The sequence below is a fragment of the Alligator mississippiensis genome, chromosome 1 (assembly GCF_030867095.1).
Source record: "Alligator mississippiensis isolate rAllMis1 chromosome 1, rAllMis1, whole genome shotgun sequence".
In the NCBI taxonomy this organism is placed as follows: domain Eukaryota; kingdom Metazoa; phylum Chordata; order Crocodylia; family Alligatoridae; genus Alligator; species Alligator mississippiensis.
The window spans coordinates 173154482-173182199 of NC_081824.1; the positions used below are offsets into that span (position 1 = coordinate 173154482).

The window sequence follows — 27718 nt, forward strand, 5'->3', positions numbered from 1 at the left end:
CTAATGTCTATGAAATCTATGAAATCAAAGGCAGAAAGCAGTGGTGTATTCAGCTACTTGCTAAGCCCTGATTAGAAGGGTGATCTGTGCGCAAGTCAATCCCAGGATATTTCTGTTCTGGGACAAATACAATGACTGGTCCTAGCCGCAGGGAGGGCCAGTCTCTAACATGTTGCTGTCACCAAAGCTGGAAATACAATGGGGGAGCCAGTCTGGAGGAACACTTTGCAGGTGTTCTCAAGACACCTGTGTCCAATATGTTTGAAAGTGGCTTCAGGAATTGCCCCTTCACAGGCAGTCATACGTCTTGCATGACACATGCTCCTGACAGGGTGAGAAGATAGTGAGCTGCACATTTTTTTAGCTTGATAAATTTAGGAGTCATAGATTTAATATATATCTGGATCCCAGCTCCAATCTGTACATCTTTTGGACCCAGAAAAGATAAAAGGGGAATGTTTTCAAAAATGCTTAGAGGAAGGAGACTGGCAATTTCACCTGAGGTAGGGAATCTCATTTCTTTGCAGGATCTACCCAAAGGAGGAGAAACAACAGCAGAACTCAGAGGAAATCATCCTCCCTCATCTGGATTTGTGCTGCCTGCACTGGGCATTCAGAAGCAAGCTCTCCCCATTCCTATGAAGTCAGCTCCACCCCCTTCTTTTGGGACCACCCCAGTGTATTATTTCTCTTTTCTACAGTTAAAACATTTGGTGGCAATTTTGCTAGGTTTGTTGATATCCACCCACTGGGAAACTCATTTCACATTAGGCTGTGAAAAGCTCTATTGTGGCAAACACTCTTGGACTACCAGCAAAACAGGTAATAGTTATAAAGGCTCCAGTTTTTCTGTTTTAGAAATCTAGCCATGTATCCCTGAGATGGGCATTGTAAGAACTCACCTATCAATACAAGTTTGAGCTGAAGGGTTTTTGTGTTGCTGCTGCTTACTAGTTTGTTTTTTTCTAGGAACAGGGCAGATAACTATCCTGATGAAATCCTGTTTCAAAAAGCATCACTAGTGGTTGGTAGCCTCCACACGCCAGTTTATCTCACTTTCACTGTGGGTCTCTCACCTCTGAGCACAGCACTCTTGCATTTTATTCAGGTGGAAGGAAACTGCAGCTAAGCAGTGTTGTCAAATACCCTATGGTATAAAAGAAAGCAGAAAGGGAAAGATGGAACTAGCGGAAAGCACAGGAGGGGAAGGGAGAAGAAGCCATTTTTTTTTTGTTAGCCATAAATTTAAGGGGCTGTAGTTTGAAGCCCAAATCAGAATACCCCTGAACTTTGAGATATTTGATATCCAGATCAGAATTTTACAGCATAAATCTTCATGTAAAATAGCAGAGAGAAGTGGTTAATCTGAAGTCAGGCAGAAGGCATGCCAGGGTGGCATCTTACAGACTAACTCATTCAAAAACGCATAAGCCTTTGTAAGCAACAGCCTACTTTGCCAGATGTCCTCATTTAAACAATTGCCATTTATGCCCAGTCTCACAGATTTGCAGCTGCCTCTCAGGAGAACATGGCAGCTATTTAACAGTGACAATATTTGAGATAGGAAGTAAAGAAAAACAATCTGTATCCAGCTCTACCCACAGTAGGGCTGTAAACAGGCGGGGTGGAGTTATTGGTAGGCAACTCCTGGAACTCTGTGCTGAGGATCAGTATGGTTCCACAGGACGGGGTCCCTGTTTCTGCAGTTTGTGCTCTTTAAAAAAAAAGCAAAACATGAAGATGACAACAACCCTATATTAAATATGCATTGGGTTCACACAGTCTAATACTTAGCTGGCATGTGTACACAAGACATTTACAGTGCAACAGACTAATTTGCTGTGCAGTAAAATGTCACTGTCTATATGTGCAGCTCTAAATGCTATCACCAAGTAGTCCTGTTAAACACAAGTACTACCCTGTGGTGGTGGTGTTTTGTGAACTGCAGCACATGGATAGATAGTGACAGATCTGAGTGAGGCAGGAGGGTGCTTCAGTGCGGTGCTGCTGGCTAGGCCTGTGCTGTGCCTCTCCCAGCCCCCACCCCTTCCCTCCCTGCTGCACATTTAGCTTCTACTGGGTTCCATGTACAGTGGTGGGAATGGGAATGGGGACAGGGTGGGGGGACTGGTTCACTGAGGCAGGAGGATGCTTTAATATGGAGCTAGGTGGCTCCAAGTACTGCACTTGAACAAACTCCAGAGCAATTTGCTCCAGAGTTTTTTGCTACCAGGCATACAGTCAAACTATGAGCAAAAATTTCTTGAGCAATACGCTCCAGAGTTTATTTCTATGTATTAATTGCATGCATAGATGTGTCCAATAATTAGGAAATACAAATTTAAAGAAAAGAATGATCGGAATCTCAAGAGATGAGGACTCTGTGGGCATGTCCCCATCATCAGGACATATGTCTTCCCAGAGACAAGTAGCATCAGCACACCTTATGCTGCTGCTACATGTCCCCAGGTAACACCCATGCCATGCATGCTCTGGCATATGGCACATTACCCCGGGTGGGGTAGGGGAGGCTGGGGCCAGCAACTGTGTTGGCCCCAGCAGTCTTATCTGGGATTCTGGGGGCCTCTGGGAGCTGCAGCTGCAGCAAGTCTGAAGCAGGGAGCTTGCTGCACCCAGTTTTCTTTAGGCATGGTTTATTTTGACCCAGAAATCTCCCAGGGTCAAACTCCCTCCCTCCGTAAAGTAGCAGCAAGGGGAATGCCTGCATGTGCAGTGTGTACAGTGCATGTGCAGTGTCTATGGCGTGCGGTAGGGCTGCGCAAAACACCACTGTTTTCTTTCAACATCCATTTCGCCATTTCAGAGGGACAGTGTTGTTTCATTTTGTTTCAAAGCACTGTCCCATTTCATCTTGTCAGCACTGTTTCACTCTTTCAATGCCTTTTGACGTTTTACCCATAGGCGATAATGTGGAATCATGAAAACACCTAAAACTTTGTCATTTTTTGCCTGATTTGTATGAAAATTGCACAGGTGATAACCCCTTCTGAGGGCATGAAGCCTGCCAAGTTTCAAGGAGATAGGTGCAGAGGTTTCTGGGAAACTGTACCTCAAACTGTTCAAAACACAACTCCTGACACTTGCTGGCAGTGGCAGCCTCCTCTCATCTGGCATGCAGATCCGGGGGCCTGCTCCCCCCAGGAGGGCTGCGGGGCTGTGCTGGGCTCCTCCCAGGGGTATGGGAACCTAAATATATTTTGATTGCCCCCGAGATAAATGATAATGTATAGCCCCTCAATAGAATGCTACCTCCTCAAATTTTGGGATAGAGTTTATAAGGAATTGTTGGTTTATTTAATTTAGTTTAAACAACTTGATAATTAGATTAATTATCTAATTATCCCACAGCTGCAGACTGCCTTTGCCCTGTGCAAAGATTGGGGGGCCACAAAGGCCCCCTCCCTTAGCTGCCTGGCACTGTGCCTCTGGAGGAGCCATGGGTGTGGGGGTCCCATGGGCTCTGTCCCCTATGGCCCAGTGGTGCAGCCAAGGCTGGCCCTGTTCAGGCCCCCCCTGGGTGGTGTGGGGCCAGGAACAGTGCGGGGAGGTGGCCGGGGCCTATGTGGGGCTGGGCTGCGGTGAATTCGCAGGGGCCACCAGCTCCAGGCAAGGACTCTGGGCATGAGGGAAGGGGCACGAGGGAAGGGATGGGCGAGGTGGGCCTGGCCCTGACCTCAGGTCCAGCTCTGCTGAAATTCCTGCCCAGTCACAGCCCCATTTCTCCCCCCCTCCATTCCCACATGGCCTCTTTCTCTCCCCCATCCCTTCTCCCACAAACTTTCCCATGGCAGGAGGTGGGGTGGGGTGGGGGTGTACACGTGCATCAGTGCGCGCACTCAGCTGCCCCAATTTTTTTTCCTCCCATATCTACCGTGCCTTCTACATATTTTAACTTCCAATCCCCCTACATTAACAGCTACACACACTTAATGCCAGAACATACATTTCCTAACTCTTAGTTCCCTTTATCAGGAAAATGATTTAAACACCTTACAAGCAGTCTTTCCTTTAGCCTATGAACAGTAAATCTCCTGCAGAAGCCTTCTTGGCCTCAAGGCCAACTAGCTGTGAGGTGTCATCTGCTGGCCATCTGTTGATTTGACTCATAATGTTTCAACAGCCTGAGGGACAGGGGAGAGATAAGAGGGGGGATTCTCACAGCTGATTAGATGCATGCTGTTGGGGATGAGTCTCTGCAGGGGTAAAAAAGATTTAAGTCGACTGGTGAGGAGCGTTCTTGCTGTGACAGAGCAGACTGTATCTGTCAGTGCATGTCACACTGCAGGGCTCTACATTTTATGTTTATATTATGCCAGTGAATGTAGAGCTCAGAGAAGAGAGACATTAATACAATGCCTTGAGGAAAGAAGAGAGACATACAGCTGGATTCTGATCTCAGTTTCTGTTTGTTTCCTGGTTGCACCTTGACGACCCAAATCTGCAGAGGCCTGAAATAAAGTCCTAAACTTTAAGTATGGGATGAGTCCTATTGAAACCAATGGATCTAAAATAATAACGCTTTGGCTGTGCTTCAGAATCTTCCAGTAAAGCCGCCTGATTTGAGGACCTCATCATGCTAAGCAGTGTACAAATATGGAGTTAGAAGTAGACCTTTCCCAGAAGAGACTGCAATCTAAATAGTCCAGATAGGACACAAAGAGGATAGAAAAGGAAACAGGACACACAGCTCAAGTGAATTAGCCAGTGTTCCGCAGAGGAAGATGAGGTCTTTCCTATCTCTTCTGCTTGAGCTGTCCTACATCATATAAGTAAATAAATATTTAGCCAGCCAGAGAGCAGCTAATATCAAACTAACAAAAAGCCAATATTAAAATAAATATTTTACCTTATTGAAAACAAAAGTTTTGGCAAGATCAAAATGGAATATTTCAAAATTATCAAAATGAAAAAGAAGTCAAAGCAAATCTCAACTTTTTCCCCAACAAGAACATCACTGACATTTATAAATTTACATAAAATATTTAGATTTCTAATGGGAAACTGTTACTTAGAACATTTTTGAACCAACCCTTTTCTGCAACCCCAGAAGAACCAGACTCAAGCAAAGGTGGAACTATATGAGTTGTCCTTGGGTATTTTACATGTTAATTTAAATCTGTGTTGAAGGCCCTTAAACTAGGAGTGTCCACACATGAAGTCAGGGAAACACATGCTAAGGGCCCTCTGAGTAACTTAGAGATAATTCTCTTCCATCGAGGATTATCTTTAACTGGTTTGGGGCATCTCATAACTCTTTTCCTCTACTTTTCACTGGACCACTGGGTGCATCTATGGCGATATAGCAATGTGCTATGTCACTGTATGATACACTACAGTGATGTAGCGATCATGTGTCTACACATGATTGCCAGCTATGTTGCCATAGTGGTGCATTCCCCCCAGATATAGTGTGTTGCTATGGCAACATAGTGGCAAAATCTACCCATGTGCTGTGTGCACGGCAGGGTAACTGCCCATACTGTGCTATTTTTTAGTACTTCCAAAAGGTAGTATGGAGGGGCACAGTAATCACCCATATGATGATGTGTAGTCTTAGAGTTGAGTGCATCTAAAGAAAATTTAGCAAAGACTTTTTCCAGTTCATGTGGCAGACAGGAAGGTCTAAGGATTAGAAGGTACAAAAATAGTTCTAAAAATGATGCAGAAGTTTAAAGTACCTTTGTTAAATGCTCACATCCTATGAACATTAATGCTTATTACACTGCATGAAGTCTGCTCAGTTCCTCTAAGGGAGTGCAAATTCTTGCCCACTTTTGAAGTACTGTTTAACACCCTGTTAGCAGCTTTTTGTTCTTTGCACTGCCACCTTTGCTAATAATGTCACATTCACACCTGTGTGTATGTGCATGTGTGTCAGTGGGAAAGTAATACAACAAGAGAAATTTAGGAAGAGAGCTGAAAACTTTTCTATGAAACATAGGAATGAGGGCTTGGAGATCTCCTGGTTCATCAGATGCGGCCCCTTTCCTGAGAATGGTTTGTAACATAACAGAATTATCAAGCTTGCATTTTAAAATGAAATAATTTTTTTCCCCACTACTCCTACTGGAAAGCTGTTGCAGAACTACTGTGCTCTAATCATTACAAATCATGCCAGACAGCTGTAATATCAAGTTTCAGTTTATTTATGTCAAATTTATACCTATTTGTTCCTTTGACAACATTATGCTTTAGGTTAAATAACTTTTCTCCTTCCTGAGCATTTTTGCCTCTGATGTATTTAAAAAGAGCTCTCATATCCTCTCTCAACCTTCATTTTTCTAAGCTAAAAAATCCAAGCTCTTTTAATTTCTAGCAGTAAGATAGGCTCCACATTCCATTGTACATCCTTTTCTTTACTGGCTTCAATTTGAATTCCTCTTTTGTGAGCAAAGGAATTGAACATACTTTTTTGATCAGTTCATGCACCCAAGTCTTTCTCTGTCTCTGTCATTTCCAAAGGGGACCCTCTAGCTTACAGCAGAAATTCTTCTTGTTACACTCTTAAGTGTATGACTTGGCATTTGATGACCAAAACAACAGAAATGGAATGAAACAAATAGTATGAAAGTCATCCTGTATGATATTTCAGTCCTCTGTATTGATGATGCCTCCCAACTTCATATCATGAGTGGATTTCATTACCGTACTTTTACCTTGTGTCAAGGCCATTAATGAAGATATCAAATAAAACAAGTTCCACATGAGTCCTTGAGGAACTCCAGCAGTAACCTCCCTTCAGCTCAACAGTTCCTCTTTCAGCATAACTGATTGTCATCCCCACTTCAGCCAATTGCTTACCCAGCTTACAAAGCTTGTACTAACCCACATTTTCTCCTGCTTAACTAGCATTGTCCTACATGGCACTATATCAAATGCTCACTGGCATCCAGATAGACACGATCTATTGCTTTCTCAACATCCATTTAATGTTTGGAGTGTACCTAGATTATTTTAGCCCCTAGCCCATATTCACTACATATAGTTACTCCAATCCTTTTTTTTTGCTCCATTTAACTATATAGGTCCAAAAAATCCATTGCTATTTGTTTTAATATCCTTTTCAAGGTCTAACTCAGCTCGGCTTTTGGCAATTCTTACTTTATCTGTACACCTCTTGACCTCTAAGACATGACTTCCATTAATAATCAGTCCTTTTTCCATTCCTTGTAGACTCTGTGATTATTTCTACTATCCTTTATGAGGTGGTTATTCATTCAGTTACATCTGGAACCCTTCCCTACAAGATTTTTTCTTCCCCTTGGGATGAACATTTCAGATAATTTTTGCACCTTTGACTTAAAGAAATTCTAAGACTCCTCTACCGTCCAGTCTCTGGGCTCTTCAGTTCAGCTGACCTCATAAATTAATTCCCTCAAAGTTTTCCCTTTTGAAATAGAAAGCCTTATTTAAAACCTCTATTCCTTTAGTCTTCCCTTTAATTTAAAATGAATAAGCTTGTTCGAACAATCCAAGGTTACTTTTGATCATTTGGTCTTCTATAATGCCCTCACTGCTCACCAAAAGCAAGTCTAAAATAGCGTTACTTTTTGCTCCTTCACTAACTGTTTAGTAGAGAAGTCTATTGGTCACCACATCCAGAAATATCAATGACTTACTGCTTTCAATAACATTTTTGCTCTAATTTGTGTCTTGGACATTAAAGTCTCCCGTAACAACATATTTCCCTAGAGCGGCTCTCTCTTTTATATGATATACATTTTTATCCACATGCAAATCTGTGTGCAAATCCTGAAGCTCTATAGCATACCAATGTTGGCACTGGATTTATGACCCAGATACCTTGTTCTGGGCAGACCGAAAACCCTCAGGCCAACCATGACCTCTCCATTTGATAAAAGGCAAATTTTATTGATACACAGTGATAGCAGATAAGAATAATGCAAACAATTCTATACCTACCAGTGCTAGAGCTGCACAAAGTATGTCTGGCCAATATGGAAGCTTCATTCTGAGGTTCTCTCTTGAATGTCAGATGTTAGCAGCCTGGAGGTTGGAGGCTGAGGCTCAGCCTCCCCCAGCAGGGTGGATGAGATGGGCTGATGGTATTCCCTCTGTCCCTTCAGTTCCCTTCTTGGGGACCAGTTGCTGCTCTAAAATCCCTCCTTTTGTACTCTGTCTCTCCGCTGATGACTCTTCATCTTTGGGCATCACTGATTGGTCTATTTGTGGTTGTAATACTATCCACATTCTGTTGTGTCAACATATTCCCTTATTTCACAAACCCATCATATGCACACATCCTAATTTGGTTCTTTCTAGTGTTCTCCTAATTTGGTCTGTTCCCCAAAACCAGAAATCCCAAGGGCTCTGCATCTGGGCACTGTGACCTAATGCCACCTTATCTTATGTTATACACCCGTACTGTGCAGTAACTTTGGTTACTGTGCAGTAAATGTGCACATGTAGACACATTTACTATCCCTTTAATACTGATTTTATGTCCTCGTTTCTCCTTTTTGTTACACAGGCTCTTGGAATTAGTATACAAACAACTCAGTTGTTTCTCATTGGCCTCACCTGTTTCCCAAGCTGGATCAGGCACAGTCCTTGCATTAGCTGTAACCCCGGATTACTCTTCACAGCCACACAAAATTAGCATTCTTCTCCTTGCTTTCCACCTTTATCCTTTACTATATATGAATTATGTATGTGTATGTAACCTAGATGTGAATTTATATAGGTAAAGCCCACTATATATGAATAGTAGTCTGAAATAAGTTTTCTATTTCAAAATGGCAAACTTTAAGGGATATCACGGTAGGCATTTACTATAAGCACCCAAACCAAGACAGGAAATGGATAAGCACTATTTAAAACAACTGGTGGAAGCTTCCGAATTGCAAGACTTGGTTCTCATGCAGAACTTTAAGTATCAGGACAGCTGCTAGGAGGGAAACACAGCAGTGAACAAGCACTCCAGCAAGTTCCTGGATTGTGTTTAGGATAGCTAATTGATCCAGGTGAGAGACAGGTTAATGAGGGGGGAAGCTCTTCTCGACTTAGTGCTCACAAACAGGAAGGAATTGGATGAGAATATGAAGGTAGAAGGTAATTTGGATGACAGTGGCCATGTCTACATGAGATGCTGACTAAGCAATCATTACTGTGCAGTCATTTAGTACTTGTTTATACTCTATTGTTTCATGGTTGCCAGCCATGTCTACACAAGACACTGACTGTGCAGTAGCCTGAGACTACTGCGCAGTAGTGTCATGTGGAAGCAACTGTGATGCAATACAGTGCAGTAGTATCACAAAGCCATTTGTGGGCACTACTGTGCAGTAACTTGGGTTACTGCACAGTCATTTAGTACTTGTATAAATACTAAGTTTATGTGAAAAGCAAGTCTTAAAGGAAAAGAAGTCCAAAAGAACTGGCTGTACTTTAAAGGAGCAAGCTATCTAATGAAGTGCCGAATGGGAGTGCAACAGGAGACCAGCCTGGCTAGACAGTGATCTATTCAAAGAGTTGAAATTCAGAAAGGAATATTATAAAAAGTGAAAACTTAGTCATAGTACTAGGGAAAAGTATAAAAGTATTGCATGGGTATGCAGAGAGAAAATTAGGAAGGCCAAGGCACAGTTTGAAAATCAGTGGGCAAGGGACATACAAAGCAATAACAAGGAATTCTACAAGCATGTCAAAAGTAAGTGGAAGACCAGAGGAACTATAGGTTGCTTATGGAATGTGTAAGGCAAGCTCATTACAAATGATTTAGAGAAGCCTGAAGTATTTAATGCCTTTTTTTACTTCAGCTTTAACAAATAGGGGCAGCTACAAGATAGTGAGTGCAGCTGGCAGTACAGATAAGGAAGGAGACAAATAGCCTAGAGTAATAGAGGAACAGATTAGGGATTACTTAGATGCATCAAGTCAGCAGGGCCAGATGGGATGCACCTGAGGGTGCTGAAGGAATTGGCTGAGGTAATTTCGGAGCCATTCACTATCTTTTTTGAGAACTCCTGGAGGTCAGGTGAGGTCCCAGATGACTGGAAACTGGCAAATACAGTGCCCATCTTTAAGAAAGAGATGGAGGATCCAGGGAACTATAGAACAGTCCGTCTGACCTCTATACCTGGAAAGATCATGGAACAGGTCCTCAAGGAATCCATTGAGCAGCACCTAAATGAGAACAAAGTGAATAGCCTAGAGAGATTCACCAAGAGCAAGTAATTCCTGACCAATCTGATTTCCTTCAATAATAAAGGGACAGGCTGTGTGGATGGGGGGAGAGCTGTGGTAATGGTATACCTTGAATTTAGTAAGGCTTTTGACACTGTCTCCCAAGATAGTCTTATTAGCAAGCTAAGAAAATGAAAACTAGATGAAAGTACTGTATGGTGGATACATAATTGGTTGGATCATCATATTGAGGGAGTAGTCCTCCATGGTTTATGCCTAGTTGGGAAGAGATATCAAGTGGAGTTCCCCAGGGGTCTGTCCTGGGTCTGGTATTGTTTAATGTCCCCATTAATAATTTGGATCATGACATTGAGTGCCCGCTCAGCAAATTTGCAGATGACACCAAGTTGAGTGGAATTACAAACAGTCAGGAGGGTAGGGCTAGGATCCAGAATGACCTGGATAGAGTGGAGAAACGGTTTGTTATCAATCACAGGAGGTTTAACAGTACAAGTGGGTGTTGGAGTTTCACATTTCCAAAAATGCCTTAAACAGTTGAACTTTCCTCATAGTCTCAACCTGTGAGCTACCTATTTACCTTCATTATGTTGTCATGCTTCATCTTCCTTTTATAGGGCCTGGAAAAATTACACTGAAGATCCCTTTGTACTTACAGGTTCTGTGAGCATCTTCCCCAGTATTATATAGCCACCCTTGATCTGTTCCATTAAAATCTGGCAGGAATCTGTCATTTGTCCTGACACAAAGAACAATAAAAAATAATTCAGAGTAGGAACCTGAACCTCAAACTCCCACAGAGGAATAGCCTAATCACAAAAGATCTGAAATGCAGTCAATGGGCAAGGAAGCCCCCATGGCTGAATAAGGAACTGTTGGACCTCATTAAGCTTAAAATAGTAGGCTACACCAGCTGGAAAACAAGCTGCATTACCAAAGAAGATTACTCTGCACTCGCCCGCACCTGTAGAGAGAGGTCGAGAAAAGCCAAGGCACAAACTGAACTTGGGCTAGCTACAGGAATCAAGGACAACAAAAAAGTCCTTGTTCATATACATGGGAAGTTGGAAAAATAACAAAGATAGCATTGGGCCCCTGTGAGATCCAATGGAGCAACTGACATCCAATGCCCAAGAAAGGGCCAATCACCTAAATTATGTTTTTGCATAGTTTTTTCACCCTCCCAGGAGGATCACACTGTTAGGAATGGCACAGACCAAAATGGGAGTGGGCAATGGGCCCAAAATTTATGTGGATCAGGTGAAGGAACACCTTGAGAAACTAGACATTCACAAGTCTGCAGGCCCAGACAGAATGCACCCGTTAGTCTTGAAGGAGTCTTGAAGGAGACATCATTGCATCCCCCTTGGCAGAGATATTTGAAAAATCATGGTATTTGGGTGAGGACCTGAATGACTGGAAAAGAGCCAATGTGGTCCCTATTTACAAGAAAGGGAGGAGGGATCACCTGGGGAACTGTAGACCAATCAGTCTGATGTTTGTCCCTGGAAAAATCTTGGAGAAAATTGTCAAGGGATCCATCAACACCAGACTAATGGAAGGCAAGCTTCTGAATGCCAGCCAACATGGCTTTGCGACTGGTAGATCTTGCCTGACCAACCTCATCTCCTTCTGAGACCAGGTAACATGTGCCCTGGACAAGGGAGATGACATGGACGTCATATATCTGGACTTTAAGAAAGCCTTTGACCTAGTTCCCCATGACGTCCTCATGGTTAAGCTGGGGAACTGTGGACTCGATCATCTTATGGTCTGATGGCTAGGCAACTGGCTATGGGGTCAGACCCAAAGAGTACTAGTTGACGGGAACAAATCAAAGTGGTGCAGGGTGACCGGTGGAGTCCCTCAGGGCTCAGTACTTGGGCCGGTATTCTTTAACATCTTCATTAATGATCTGGATTCAGGAGTCAGATGTGAACTGACCAAGTTTGTGGATGATACCAAATTATGGGGGAGGGCAGTCACACTGTAGGGCAGGCTAAGGATACAGGCTGACTTGGACACACTCTCAAGGTGGGCCAACCAAAACTGGATGGCCTTCAATGTAGAGAAGTGTAAGGTGCTGCACCTTGGTAGGAAAAGCCCCCAACATACTTATAAACTCGGCAGTGCTACGCTTGCTAGCACCATGACCGAAAGGGACTTGGGGTTCTTGATTGACCACAAGATGAATATGAGCCGCCAATGTGATTCTGTGGCTGGCAAACCTAACCAAACTCTGGCATCCACCGATGCATCTCAAGCAAAACCAGGGAAATCATTCTCCTGCTTTACTTGGCCCTGGTGAGACAGCAGCTGGAGTACTGCATCCAGTATTGGGCCCCCCACTTCAGGAAGGATGTGGAGAAGCTTGAGAGAGTCCAGAGGAGAGCCACTGTGTATGATCCGAGGCCTGGAGGGAAGGCCGTATGAGGAGAGGCTGAGGGACTTGGAACTGTTCAGTCTGAAGAAGAGAAGGCTCAGGTGGGACTTGGTGGCAGCCTGCAATTACATAAGAGGGGTACATCAGGGCCTGGGTGAACAGCTGTTCACCCGAGCTCCCCAAGAGATAACAAGGTCTAATGGCCATAAACTCCAGGAAGGCTGATTTAGACTAGACATAAGAAAAACGTTCTTTACAGTGCATGTGTCCAAGGTCTGGAACAAACTCTCCCCAGAGGTGGTGTGAGCACCCACTCTGGACTCTTTTAAAAAAAACAACAGGTGGATAGATTTCTTGCTGGGGTCACTTGATCCCAGCTAACTTCCCACCTATGGCTGGGGGGGCTGGACACAATGATCTCATGAGGTCCCTTTCAGCCCCTAACATCTATAAAAATCTATGTTAGCTATTCTAGGAAAGTGTTCTCTTTCATGAAAAAAATTGAAATCATGTGTGTTTTCATGGGACAGGAAATCTGTTTGCTTCCCAGATCTATGTAGAAGCATGGAAGGACACCCTGCCCCCACAACTCAGATGCAGTGGGAGTCAACTTGGTCTCAAAGATCAGATGACAGGTGAAGAAAAGCAACTCCTAGAAACTCACTTTCCAAAACAGTCTCAGAACTCAGACATGGAGGGTGAGCAGGACCTGACCTCTGAACACCATCTCAGGAGGATCAATTTGGAAACTGAAGAAAGATGGAAGGGAGAGAGTTTCAAATGCAAGGAGAGGCTGAGATAGATGATCAGGAAGGTTTTAGAAAGAAACTAGTTGAGAGAAACTGAGTTTAGGAAGGGGAAACAAGGATTTGTTTTAATCAGCATGTTGAATGATTTAAAGTAGGGACTGTTTTTTCTAACAACCACAACAATTAGAAAGGACCAGGTCTATGCCCCTGCAAATTCACCAACATTTTTACTATTGATGAACTAATAAGTAAGAGATAATGAGATATGCCATTTCTATGTATTTCTGCATTGGGGTACTTTGTAAAGTAGGGGGAAGTTTGAAGTTGATCATCTATTCAGGCTTGGAAAGGATTTATTTAAATGAACTTGCTTTTTCTTACTTTCCCTCAGGTATTTGTACTGGTAGAAACCCATTAGGTTGCCAGCAGTACTGTAGGATCACATATGTAACCCTGGTGCTATGGGGTTATGTAAGTACAACCTTCATCAGGTTAGCCACCATCAGACAGCACATGGAATAGATCTCAGGTCTTCCAGGATCATAATCTCAGGCTACAACCCACTCATTTAAAAGCAAATCATTTTCAATTATAAGAAACCATTCAGAAGCAGTGGGCACACATGTAAATCACAAAATGGTCTTTACAAAATATGCCTGAGGCTGAGAAATGTGTGTTTAATGTGTGATTGTATCTGTGCATGTGAGTTTTACAGCAGCTAGCATGCTGTGTTGAGAGCTAAGTTAGGAAATGCTGAAATTAGAGGTGTAGCTTAAGTCCTTCTTCTCTCAGGAATTTGTAGTTTACTCTGGGTGTCTACATGTTCATTAATGCACCATAGTTACTGCCAAGTACTAAATCAATATGAAGTAACTTGCACTACTGAGCAATACTGCTGATGCATGTTTTTTTTCAGATGTTAACTGTACAATGGACTAATAGTGCTGTGCAGTAGCTGTCACAGAGCTGTTACACGTCATCCAAGGGTGTCCCTATTTGCTCTGGATGTATGTAGTTGCCTTCTCTTTGGAAAATTATCTGCCACGCCTTGATGGGATAAAATAAATTAATTTACTGTGACGGCGGTGTGCCGCTGTCACTGGCGCAGGAAGGGCACAGAGAGGATTGGGGGGCAGCAGCATCTTCTCAAGAAAGCCCCGGGCTGAGCTACTCACCCTTGGGAGGGACGGCGGCTTCGGAGCCAGAACCACAGCAGCAGCCGCAGCTGCCATTACGGCTGCGCCAGCCAGTGCTACGCCAGCTGTTTAAACAGCTGTTCCCGGCAAGGGGAGCAGCTGCACCAATCACGGCAGCCGCAGCGGCAGGCCCGGGAAGTTTAAAAACCTCAGCAAACCCTGCGGTGGGGGGAAGCCAGAGAGGGAGAGAGGAGGCGTGCAGCACGTCGCTGCTGCTGCGGCTTCCCCTGAGCCAGAGTCTCAGGCAGGCAACTCGGCGCCAACTCAGCAGCTGAGGCGAGAGCCGGAAACTCTGGCAGGGGCAGAAGGAGCGGTCCCCAGGGGTTGCCGGGACCAGGGCAGAGACCCGGGAAGCCTCCCCATCCCGGAGAAATATTATTTCTGAGATCAGGGGGAGAGGAAAGAGAAATAACCGGAGCTAGCGGCTGGGTCAGTCAGAGTCTAAGGCAGGCTGACTGAAGATGACCGCTGGCCTCGGACCCTACGGTTGGGAAGGCCAGCCAGCAAGAAGGTCTGCAGGTAACGGCAGACAACCATCTCATCAGCCAGTGACTGGTTGGCGAGTGGACGGGGTGTAGGGGTGGCGGAGCTCCGTGGAACACAGGAGGACCTCAACCGTGAGTACCCCACGTCGGGTAAGCCCCGCTAGTAGAAGATCTCCACTGAACCCCTCCTTCGAATCACCTATAACATCAAAGTCGTGGCAGGCGGGACGAGGGGGAGGGGCTACCAGACAAAGGGCGGTACCGGACGTGAGGCCTGCCAATGTCACATTTACCATGAAGGGAAGACTACTGACTCATATACGATAATTAATGTCCACTTTGGAGTTGTTGTTGCAGGGCTCCACCTCCCCTCATACCCCATCCATGCCCAACCTGCATTGATCTTAAGACTCTTAGTCCACAGATGATGGGAAAATATTTTACCCAACTTGTACAGTCATTGGGTTTTTTTCTGTCATCAATCCATTCATTCAATGTTATCAGATACACAGTTTCTTTATTTTCTTTGTTATACAGCCCCATGTATTAATGTACATTCCCTTCCCATAATCTTACTAATGGAGAGTTTAGAAAGGGGTCCCCCTCCCGTCACCACTGGTCTTTTGTATAGTTCTTTCCGGCTCAAGACCAATAGCTTCCCTGCCTCAATTGTTTATGGAAGATCTTTGGGTGGGCGCCACTTTATGATGTCATCCGTGTAGCATGAACTGAACTAATGTAGCTGATGTTAACATACAGTGTAATAATAGTGAAATATAACCATGTTAGTCTTGTCCTGTAAGTAACTTGAAAACTCCATTTTGTATCCTTCTGCTTGACATAAGTGAATAAACTCTGCATAGCCTTTATGTATGTGTGTGTGTGTAAAAGGATGAATGGTGAGAGAATGGCATAGAGACAGGAGAAAAAGATTTAACTGTTTATGTAAGCAACAAGGTGCCAGATGTGTAAATTACCAGCCATTAACTAACTAACAAACAGCTGAAGAATCCCTTTGAAGCTCAAGGGCACAAAGGAGATAACAGAAAAAGAAATGGTGCCATGTGAGCAGCAAAAACACTCCAAGGCTAAGATAAGCTAAAGACAAAAGAAGAACAGCGACAAAAACAGAAGGTGGGTATGGAAAAACCCCAAAGCACTAAAACAAAGGATGCCAATCCCTATAAAGGAACACTTTGAAAATGCCAAGTTGGGCGAGTCTCTTTCTCTACTGCTGTTTTATCGGCGCACAGATGCATCTGTTCACCCGCTCCAGCTGTTATCTTCAAATCTGCTATCTTCAAATCATCATCATCTACTCAGTAAGCCCGAGTTGGCCACCATGGGCTGATATTAAGCAACTATTGCTGGTAACTATATCTGGTGTATGTGTGGATGAAACGGTTGTTTTGTGTATGCATATGCCTCTGTATAATGATGTGTATGATGATTTGTGTGTGTTTGTATGAATAGTGTGTCCGAACCTCTATGTCTGACTCATGTAATCAATAAATGTGGCACCTTGCGTTATCCCCCTTTATAAAGTCTCACTTGTGATTTGAGCAATTGGCAATTTGTGTAACGTCTTGAGTGTTACACTCCACACTTTCATCCCAGGTAAGTATCTCACACTCCTCTTTTTAACGGGGGCTGGTAATGGCCTCCCTGTTATAGTGCATTAACATGGGTTTTGCCTTGTATGCTACTGCACAGTGTTTTTAGGCTCCTGTGAAGTTAGCATCTCATGTAGCTGTACCCCCTGGGTAACTCTCTGAAACCTATACTTAACTGGATCTGTTTTAGAATTAGGTTTAAAACCTGAAGAATGGGTCAATCTTTTTAAAAAAAATTGGGTGTGGGAGAGAGGAGGCAACAGCAACCTTTCTTTTATTTTGACTATGATCCAAAGTTTGTAGGCTCACCTGGGATAAAGGATACTTGGGTACAAATTTCTTTTTTGTCTGAGGGGATTTGAATCCACATTGCCCACTTCCCCAAGTACTGCCCTTATCACCAGGCTATGGGGTAATCTGGAGAGCATCTCTCAGTCCCTCCTGTTGAAACTGTTCTACCTTTGTTGAATAGTTAAATGCTCATTAGCCAGGGACAGAGGGTAACATTCATTCCAGTTTAATGGTGAGAGCACTCACCTGGAAAAAAATGAAACAAGTCTCCCACACCCATGGAGAAGTATGCCTCAAGAAGTGAATTATTGGGTAAAGCATGGTGTGTGCGTGTGCGCGTGCATGCGTACGTGTGGTAGGAGGGGGTGAGGGTCATTCTTCTTTAGATTTTGTTTTGTGTTGTGTTGAATTTGGTCTGGATACAAGTACTGAATCATGCCCTGCAGGTGAGAAAGAATTCACATAGTAGTCATCCCCTCAGCCTATTTGAAGCTGAAATGTGAGATGGGCACCATGCAGCCCATCCTGTGTTCAGAATTTACATGGCCCTTTTTATGCCCAGCAGCAGAGACATAGGTGCCAGAGAGCTTCAGCGCCTATGAGGTTATCTGGAGATTTCATAAATACCAAATGTTTGCCTTAGGTGCCCAATCTTCCTTTCTCTTCTTGGGAATCTAGATCCTGGGAGTCCTGTAGAGAGCATTTAAACTACAGCTGTCTTGAGACAGGCAGAGAAATGCTGTAAAGGACCAGAAGCAGGTGACCCAGAGCCACCTCCACCCCTGTGTTTTGTCAGTTTCTCTCTTTGGCAGGTATACAATGCAAGCAAAATACTAACAAGGACCTTTATTTCTCATGTCTCTCCAAACTGTTGTGTTGTGGTAAATAATATATAGGGTGGGGAAGGAATTGCACACAAATTCTTTGCTTGGCAGAAGCAAGCAGGGGCCAGAGAAGGCATTTGCTGATGAATAAATAATCATGTACAAAGAGATTACCACATACAAATCACATACAAAGAAATTTTAATGCTGGAGATTTCACCATCTACTCATTAGCTTCAGTGAATTATTTACTTTGAAAGATGCAAGTCACGCTGAAGTTGGGGATGAGTGAACTGGTTTGGTTAATCCTACTCCAAACTTTGCCCTGAACTTGAACCAAATCCTTTTTGGAGGCTTAAAAATGTTCAAGTAACTTACTTTAAAGCATGGCTACAACATCACTTCAGCATTACTTTAAAGCCTTTTCCCTTCTCAATTCTGTGGAATTTCAGTTATTCTTGATTTCACTCAGGGTCATGGGTGAAACCCTAGACTTGCTGGAGAGCTCTTCTTGCTTTTCTGGAAGAGCTGGAAGCAGGAAAGAGCATGACAGGCTGGCTTCAGATTTCTGATTAAGCCCAAATGTGCTATGGTGTTTGGCACATTAGAAATACAATAAGATGTCAGAGGGAGAGGAAAGCAGGCAGCCAAATTGTGACAAATAAGGTTTCCAGTATTTAGTATCATCGGAGGCATAACAGACACAAAAAAGATCCATTCCCTATTTCAAAGAGCCTACAATCTGAATTTTGCTTTAGATGATGGGATCCAGCAAGCGGCTAAGCTGAACTACTGCTTAACACAGCTAAACTTTAGGCACAGATCACATTTAAGGGTCAGGGGAGTGCCCTATCCCTGTTAGGAAGAGCATGGATGGTGTCTTCCAGATTTCTGCTCCCGGGCGTGAAGATGGCAGTTTCTCCTTCCCAAGCTGGGGCTTGGCTGCCTCTTCCACCCCAACCAAAGCAACTGTAATAGCCAAGTACCCCCTCCTTGGATGCCTGTACAGAGCTCAACACTAAGCAGCTTGGGGAAGGACAGGGTCATTGCAGTATTTGATTCCAGTGAGACTGGAGAGGCCCACATAGTAGTGCAGGGTTGCAGCTGGGGCAAAGCAGCAATGTCTACTTCTGGTTGTCACACAATCATGATCACGTGGCTGCTGGCAGCAGCTGCTTTTATTTTGCCTCCCCACCCTTCCTGGGCAGTTGCCCTATTTGCCCTACCCTAGCTGTGCCACTGGCCACACAAATCTAGACACAAAGTCTCCCCACCTCCAGTGAGTCCTTCTGCTGGCTTTTCATGTCCTCCATCCCTTAAACTAGCCAGGAAATCCCCAAAGATTTCTGTAGAGAAATGGTTTTGGCAAAATGTTTTCGATTTTCTATTGGGGAAAAAAGTCAAAAGAGAATTTTTACTTTCAGATCAGTTTGATTAAAAATGGACTGTTTTAATTTTTAAGAGACCCAAGATGTTTTATTTGAATAAACATCTGCCATTTTCACCTACCAACTGGACTTTCTGGCAGACAGCCTCTCTTATAAGCAGGGATCCTCTTTTTCTCTGTTTAAAAATTGCAAATTCTCTGATGAAACCCCCCCCCCAAAGCTGTGTTTTTCCATGATTAAAATGAAACACCACTAATATATATATATATATATATATATATATATATACACACACACACACACACACACACACACACACATATACACACACACACACACACACACATATATGAGAGAGAGAGAGAGAGAGGTATCAAATGAACACAATGTTCTATTGATATATTTACAAATCTTAAAGCAATTTGGAAGTTTACCAGTGCCTCAATCACTATAATAAAATAAATTCTAAATACCTATACATTTTGGCGTTTGATTTTTGGGTTTATCATAGAAAATCAGAGCTCCCCTTGCTCCCTTCACTCACCAGGAGGCAGGTCCAGCTGTAGCTGCCCCCACCTCTGCTTGGTGGCGCTCAGCAGTCTTGATATGCCATTGCTCCTCACTCCTGACCCACAATCCCCCGACCCTGCCAGAGCCCCTCACTCCCCACCTGCAGCCTCCTGCTTCCCCCAGCCCAGCTGCCAGGGCTACGAGGCCAGGGACCCAGGTCCCCAGTAGAAGCAGGGAACACAACTCTGTGCCACCACCCCTGCCAGGTGGATGTGGGGAGCCTCACCATAGTAGCACGAGGCTCCCAGCAGCAGCACCGAACTGTCCCACCCTGCCCCGGTCTGCCATACTGGGTCCCACCTGCTGGGCCATGGAGGACCCGGCTGGAGGGCAGCAGGACAGGAAACCCCATGGCCACAGCAGGCAGCCTGCATCTGCCCCTACCCTGTGCACAAATCTGGGGGGCAAGGCAGCAAACCATGTTTTTCTCCTGAAAATGAGAAAAAAATCTGTGTTTTTTTGCATTCTTCCATGGCAGACAGAAAACCCAGATCCCTGCTTATAAGGCAGTGAGCTGCATGGTGCTTCATCTAAGTCACATGGCTTGGGGTGCATTATGGGAGATGTATTATGGGATGGAAACTTAACCGTGAAGGGAGAATGGACTAATTAGGTTCCCAAACTACAACACTCATTAGAAAATAGGATAAATTGTATAATGTTGAAATGATTTAAACTGGAACATTTGGGCTCATTTCATAAAATCAAAACAAAATATTTCAAATTCAGCCTGTTTAATGGAGATCTTTTTGTCTACAACTCTCCCTGTATGCTTGTAGGCTGGTTATGAGTGCTGCTACACTACAGAGTACCGGCCTCTAGAGGCCTCCTAGCGCCTACACCCTCTGGTCTCTCCCCCTCGTTCAGTATTCTCTCCTGCCATGTCTTGATGTCACCACACCCCTTGATGGCAGGCTCCAAGCAGAAGGAAAAAAAACCCAGAAAGTACTTGGGTATTTAACTTGCTTCCTGTGCAGATCCTCAGCTTCTCTTTGCTCAGAGCTTCCTCCTGAGTTCTCTTGCTGTAGCCTGGACCCTGGTCCTCATCCCTCTCAAGAAACGTTCGGTCCCTGGTGGCTTCCACATCCAGACTACCCCTTCCAGACATAAGGCCTGGTCTTATGAAGAGCACTTTGGATCATCTGACCCCTCTACTTCCACCCCCTGGGTCATCAAGCTTTGCCTACACCTGGACATGGTAGGAATCTTGTTTCTGACTCCTCTTCCTGTGCATTTGCCTCTGGCATTACTACAGGGTGCAAGTAGAAGGCACACAGAGACAAAGTAGAAGGAAGTATCAGGGAAGGGAGATAATCAGAACCACAGAAAAATTAATCCAGGGGAAGGGACTGCAATCCAGTGAAAGGATGAATCAGCACATGCACAAAGCTAAGAGAGGAAAGGGGGAAGGGAACAAGTTGCAGTAGAGGAAAAGGGCCAGGAGTGCCTCGATCTTCTTCTCATTCTAGTAATGGGGTAGGGGCCCTGTTACAATGCTGCATGACTGATCTCTACTAAAACAGGATGCGAGTGGGGAGGAGGGGAAAGACTGCCTTCCTGACATTTTTGACAATCATTTTCTAAGCCTGAAGCATGAAGATAGGAGGTCCCACAATCTTTCTTTCTTCCACTTCCACTATATCCTGAAATAAGCATGCCGAGTCCTCAAATGACAGAATGGTGTGAGGGAGTTAAGTTCCACAGTGACAGTGAAAAAGCTCATGTCTAACTGTGTTCAAGCTGTCATTTGAACCCTCAGCAATGACTTTGATGGTGATACAGAGAGAAAAGGTCCTTTTGTTTATAGGTCTCTCTCAAAATGATTTTTCTCTGTGAGTGAAGTAAATCCCTTACCATCATCCACAATAAGACAACGAAAATGACATGCCTGAAATGTCACCTTTAAAAAGGAGAAAGGCAAACTACTTTCTTAAGCATGCAATTTCATCTTTTTTTGCAGGGATTTCTCTGACTTTCCACCAGAAATGTATTCACATGAAACAAAACATTAAGTTTTCATTCTTCCACCAAACGCAAAAACGTCCCCTTGGCACAGTGTTCATTCACTTCTAAAGATCTCTCATGAGTATGGCTGCTGTTTTGCACTGTATCCAGGGGTTATATCTTGAAGTGTACTCAGTTCAAGAAATACCCATTTTATAAATGTCAATTTCTACTCCTCATATAACTGATATCTGGGAAGTGCATTATGTGCAATGAAAGCTCATTCCAGTGAAATGCATAGTCTCCATCCTCCTTAGCGGAAATGAGGAAATAATGAATTATTGTTTCATTGGCTAAAGTGTAAAATTGAGAAAAATATTTGGTTTGGGTCAAACTGAAATAAGAGTGAGAGGCTTGTTACACATTACACTGTGAACCACGCAGCCAAGTGGCAGTGCTAGCTTGAGTTTGGAGGCAGTCACATGTTCAGGCCAGCAGGGGCCTGGAAGACTTGCAAGGTAAGAATTCCCCCATCCTATTCTAGGCTTCCCCCCTGCCCTTTGGGGCTCCCCTGGTTCCAGTCCATCTTTGGGGCTCCTCCCCACTTCCCTCCCTTGCCACTTACTTGTGGCTGGCCATGCTGTCTGTCCTGGGGAGCAGACAGAAAATGGTTAACCTTCCTGCCTATCCCCTGCCACGGACACTACCACCACTACTGCTGGGCTTCTAGGCTTCTGCTCTTCTCTGAGCTGAATTTGGCCCAGAGAACAGCACTGGCAGTTGTGGGGGCTGCTCCCCAAGACAGACAGTGCAGGCAGCCTAACGGGAAGAGAGGGGGGAGGGCAGGTGGGGAAGGGACAGGGGCAGCAGTGAATAAGGATCTGGGGTGCTGGGGGGGAGGGGGCAGTGGGCCTAATCCAGGCCATCAGGGGATGGGGGGGAGGGGGATGTTTTCACCAAGGTGTAGCCTAGAGTAGTTTAGTAGGTGTAGCCTAACATCTATGAATCTATAAGACAGTAGATACACCTTAGTTTAACACGATCTGGGTAACATGGATGAGAGATAATCCTGCTGTCCTGGAGTGGCGTAACTGCGAGCCATATAACAAATGCTTAAAACTAGTTGCAGGTGCTAATGTGCAGACAATCCAGGTGTTAATAGCTCCAGGAGCTGCCCAAAGTTACCATGTAACAAGGCCCTTATTTGTTCTATTTTTCAAAATGGAAAAAAATGAACTTTCATTTGAGGTCAAGCTAGAAATGTTTCATTTGACCTGAAACAAGATGTTTTGTTTCAATTTTGTTTCAATTACACCTTTTTAAACCTTCTTCTTTTAAACGTAGGTGAGGGTTTTTTTCAATAGAAACTATTGAAACGAAGCATTTTGACATCTTTTAAGTTTCTTACCTTATTCTTCTGGCTGAGAAAAAAAAAATCACTAGATTCAAAGGTCAATTCTATCTTCCTGAAAGTCCAGTTTTCAGCAAAAAACAAGCACCAACTTCTACTTGTTTAATTATCCCTCTCCCTTTCAAGAGCTGATTTTTCATCTTTAATTCTTATGCTGTTCAGTTTTAAAAGTCCATGTAATTCTGCTATCAATTCCTAACAGAATTCAGTGCCCTTTCCTTATTAGCAGAAAAAAAAAATAGCAAAGTTAGTAGCTCAGAACACAGGAGAAATCCTATAATTATTAACTAATGTAGATAGCTGAGCTCTAATGAGCAACCCTATGATGCTAAATCAGCAGGCATTACTGAGAACTCCCAAGCAACTCTATAACAACAAAACCACATGATAAACAGCAGCTTGTCAAGGAGGCTACAGTAAACAACTCAACTAGTGTGGCCCAGGACTGGAAGAACAGGAGAAACAGTAAACCAGATTAGAAGTATATTTGTAGAGCTTGTACAGCAGCCACCACTCCCATGCTTTGCTCTAGTCTAGCTAGCTAACAGTTTTATAGGTTGTATTTTGAAATTAAAGAGCAAATCAAGTGTTTACAGCTAGGTGGTGCAATTGGCCTAGGAAACACACACAGAAAAACCAAAACCAAAAACCAACTTCCAAAATACCTACCTACCCCACAAAGGCTGGTTTCTATCAAGGGACCTTTCTGCCATGATATGGGCTATAGGGGAATGGCAATATTCCAAGAGTCGGGAAGTGCCCACAACTGTCCATTCCATTGTTTTCATCATTCCTCTGGATCAGGGGTGCTCAACATCTGGTTCACAGACATTCCCTCTGAAACTGAAATAGGTCTTCTTTGAAATTTTTCTGAGGAGCAGATGAATCCCTGTCATCATCATCATGTCCTCCATAGTGACAGAGAGAAAGAGACATTCATAATGGGGTGCAGGAATGTGCCATGTTAAATATATGTGTATCCTAATACAAATCATTCGTGCATTTTCTACTTATGAACAGAAAGATCCAAAAAGCAAAGGCAGGTAGGATATTCTGAATCAAAGCTCTGTACTAACTGACATGAAAATTATCATCATGAATAGGAAAGTCCTACTAAAGTCTCATGTTACTGATGCTAATTTTGGTCTGTGGTGCACAATGGAAATACTGTACTCCGAGCTTTGGATTCATAGATTCATAGATGTTAGGGTCGGAAGGGACCTCAATAGATCATCGAGTCCGACCCCCTGCATAAGCAGGAAAGAGTGCTGGGTCTAGATGACCCCAGCTAGATACTCATCTAACCTCCTCTTGAAGACCCCCAGGGTAGGGGAGAGCACCACCTCCCTTGGGAGCCCGTTCCAGACCTTGGCCACTTGAACTGTGAAGAAGTTCTTCCTAATGTCCAATCTAAATCTGCTCTCTGCTAGCTTGTGGCCATTGTTTCTTGTAACCCCCGGGGGCGCCTTGGTGAATAAATACTCACCAATTCCCTTCTGTGCCCCCGTGATGAACTTAAAGGCAGCCACAAGGTCACCTCTCAACCTTCTCTTGCGGAGGCTGAAAAGGTCCAGTTTCTCTAGTCTCTCCTCTTAGGGCTTGGTCTGTAGGCCCTTAACCATACGAGTGGCCCTTCTCTGGACCCTCTCCAGGTTATCTGCATCCCCCTTGAATTGCAGTGCCCAGAACTGCACGCAGTACTCCAACTGCGGTCTGACCAGCGCCCGATAGAGGGGAAGTATCACCTCCTTGGACCTATTCGTCATGCATCTGCTGATGCACGATAAAGTGCCATTGGCTTTTTTGATGGCTTCATCACGCTGCCGACTCATGTTCATCTTGGAGTCCACTAGGACTCCAAGATCCCTTTCCACTTCTGTGCCACCCAGCAGGTCATTCCCTAGGCTGTAGGTGTGCTGGACATTTTTCCTCCCCAGGTGCAGCACTTTGCATTTCTCCTTGTTGAACTGCATTCTGTTGTTTTCTGCCCACTTGTCCAACCTGTCCAGATCTGCTTGCAGCTGTTCCCTGCCCTCCAGCGTGTCCACATCTCCCCATAGCTTTGTGTCATCTGCAAACTTGGACAGAGTACATTTCACTCCCTTGTCCAAGTCACTGATGAAGACATTAAAGAGTATCGGTCCAAGGACCGAGCCCTGCGGGACCCCACTGCCCACACCCTTCCAGGTCTAAACCGACCCATCCACCACGACTCTGGGTGCGACCCTCCAGCCAATTCGCCACCCACCGGACTGTGTAGTCATCCAAGTCACAGCCTCTTAACTTGTTCACCAGTATGGGGTGGGATACCGTATTGAAGGCCTTCCTGAAGTCTAAGTATACGACATCCACCCCTCCTCCTGTGTCCAGGCATTTCGTAACCTGGTCATAAAAAGAGACTAGATTGGTCAGGCACGATCTGCCTGCCACGAACCCGTGCTGATTTCCCCTCAGCATAATTTGCCCTGCCGGGCTCTCACAAATGTGAGCCTTGATAATTTTTTCAAAGACTTTGCCAAGGATGGAGGTGAGACTGACTGGCCTATAGTTGCCCAGGTCCTCCTTCCTCCCCTTTTTGAAAATGGGGACCACGTTGGCCCTTTTCCAGTCCTCCGGGACTTGGCCCGTGCGCCACGAGCTTTCAAATATTCCCGCCAGTGGCTCTGCAATGATGTCGGCCAGTGCCTTCAGCACCCTCGGATGGAGCTCATCCGGGCCTGCCGACTTAAAGGCATTCAGTTCTTCCAAGTGACTCTGCACCACCTCAGGGTCTACGCACGGAAGTCTGGTGCCTTGCTGCTGCCTCTCTACAACCCCAGTGAGAGACTTGTCATGCCCCTCACTTAGGAACACTGAGGCAAAGAACTCGTTGAGGAGTTCAGCCTTGTCCCCCCTGTCCGTCACCAATTGTTTCTGCCCATTTAGCAGGGGTCCTATTCCTCCCTGGGCCTTCCTTTTACTCCCTATGTATCTAAAAAACAATTTCTTGTTGTCTTTTACTTGGGTTGCCATCCTCAGCTCCATGGTAGCTTTGGCCCGTCTAACTGCCTCCCTACAAGCACAAGCAGAGGAGGTATATTCATCTTTGGTGATCTCTCCCTGTTTCCACTTTTTATGTGCTCCCCTTTTGTCCCTTAGGCTGCCCTGGATTTCTCTGGTCAGCCAGGGAAGCCTCCTGGCTCCTTTCCCTCTTTTGCCTTGCTCGGGGATCATCTTGCTTTGTGCCTGAAGGATCGTTTCCCTAAGGCACAGCCACCCTTCTTGGGCTTCCATTTCTTCAAATCTCCTACTCTGCAGTGCGTCCTTGACTAATCCCCTGAGTTAATTGAAATCAGCTTTCCTAAAGTCTAGCACTTTCACCCTACTAGTTACCTTACCCCCTTGACGTCTTATGGTGTATTCTATTATTAGGTGATCACTGTCCCCCAGATGGCTACCGATCTGGAGGTCTGCTACCATGTCATCTCCCGTTGCCAATACCAGATCCAGTATGGCATTCCCCCTAGTGGGACCGTGTACCTCCTGTGTCAGGTGGAGGTCCTGTACACAGGTTAGAAACCTGCGTGAGCGGTGGGACTTTGCTGTCTGTGACTCCCAGCAGATGTCCGGGTAGTTTAGGTCCCCCATGACTACCGCCTCTTTAGCTTTTATGGTCTCCGAGAGTTGCCTCAGGAGCCCTGAATCTCTTTCTTCCCCTTGGTGTGGGGATCTGTAGCAGAACCCTACCACCAAATCCCTTTCTCCTTGCCTCCCATGTAGCCTAACCTACAATCCTTCTACTTTCTCCTCCTTCGATTCCGTCTTGATGAGGGTCAAAGTATATTGCTCATTGACATAGAGCGCAACCCCTCCCCCTTTCTTCCCCACCCTGTCCTTTCTGTACAATCTATAGCCCTCAATATGTACCGCCCAGTCATGGGATGAATCCCACCAGGTTTCCGTTAGCCCCACTAAGTCATAGGTGTTTAGTGCAAGCAGGAGCGCTAGTTCATCCTGCTTGTTTCCCATGCTCCTAGCATTAGTATATAGGCACTTGAGCCCTGCGACTGGTGCCTTTGCTGCCCCCCCACTCCGAGTCCCAAGGGGCCCTTTGATTCTTACCTTCTCATTTCTTACCTGTGCCGTAGTGCTGGCCTCCCCATGGCTTTCAGGTTCCCAAAGCTCTCTTTCTTCAGGCTGGGCTGTCCTTGTGGGTGCCACATGGTTTGGTGGTCCACAGCTTCCCCCGCCCTCATCTTCCCCTCCCCCCGATGAGCCTAGTTTAAAGCCCACTGGAGGAGATCTGCCAACCTAGAAGAAAACACACGCTTACCTTTGGGGGACAGGTGAAGCCCATCCCAGCTGAGCATGTCCCTCGTTGTGATGTGCGGGTCGTTGTCCATGAAGCCGAAGCCTGCCTCGAGACACCACTGCCAAAGCCGCCATTTGGTCTCTTGGATGCAGTTCTCATGCCGTCTTTCGCTTCCGTTCAGTGGTAGGATGGAAGAGAATACCACCTGTGCACCGAACTCCTTCAGCACACCGCCCAGAGCACTGTAGTCCGCCATCAGGTGATCGGGGGTTCTCCTGGCCGCATCATTAGTACCCACATGGACTAGGACCATGTGGTAGTAATCGGTGGGCTTGATCCTGGCCTGGATTACTTCCGTCACATCCCGAATCTTTGCTCCAGGGAGGCA

The 27718-nt window shown here is 45.0% G+C and overlaps 1 long non-coding RNA gene across 2 annotated transcripts in view; it reads left to right on the forward strand.

Annotated features, from left to right (window-relative positions):
* The first annotated feature begins 22045 nt into the window (after positions 1-22045).
* The window catches only part of LOC109282132 (uncharacterized), a 123726-nt gene continuing 118053 nt past the window's right edge, over positions 22046-27718 (forward strand). Inside the window, exon 1 of one of the 2 annotated variants that reach the window (XR_002089010.2) lies at positions 22046-22146. This is a non-coding gene — a long non-coding RNA (uncharacterized LOC109282132). The remainder of the gene's footprint in view (positions 22147-27718) is intronic. The other variant, XR_009456471.1, reaches the window with a different exon arrangement.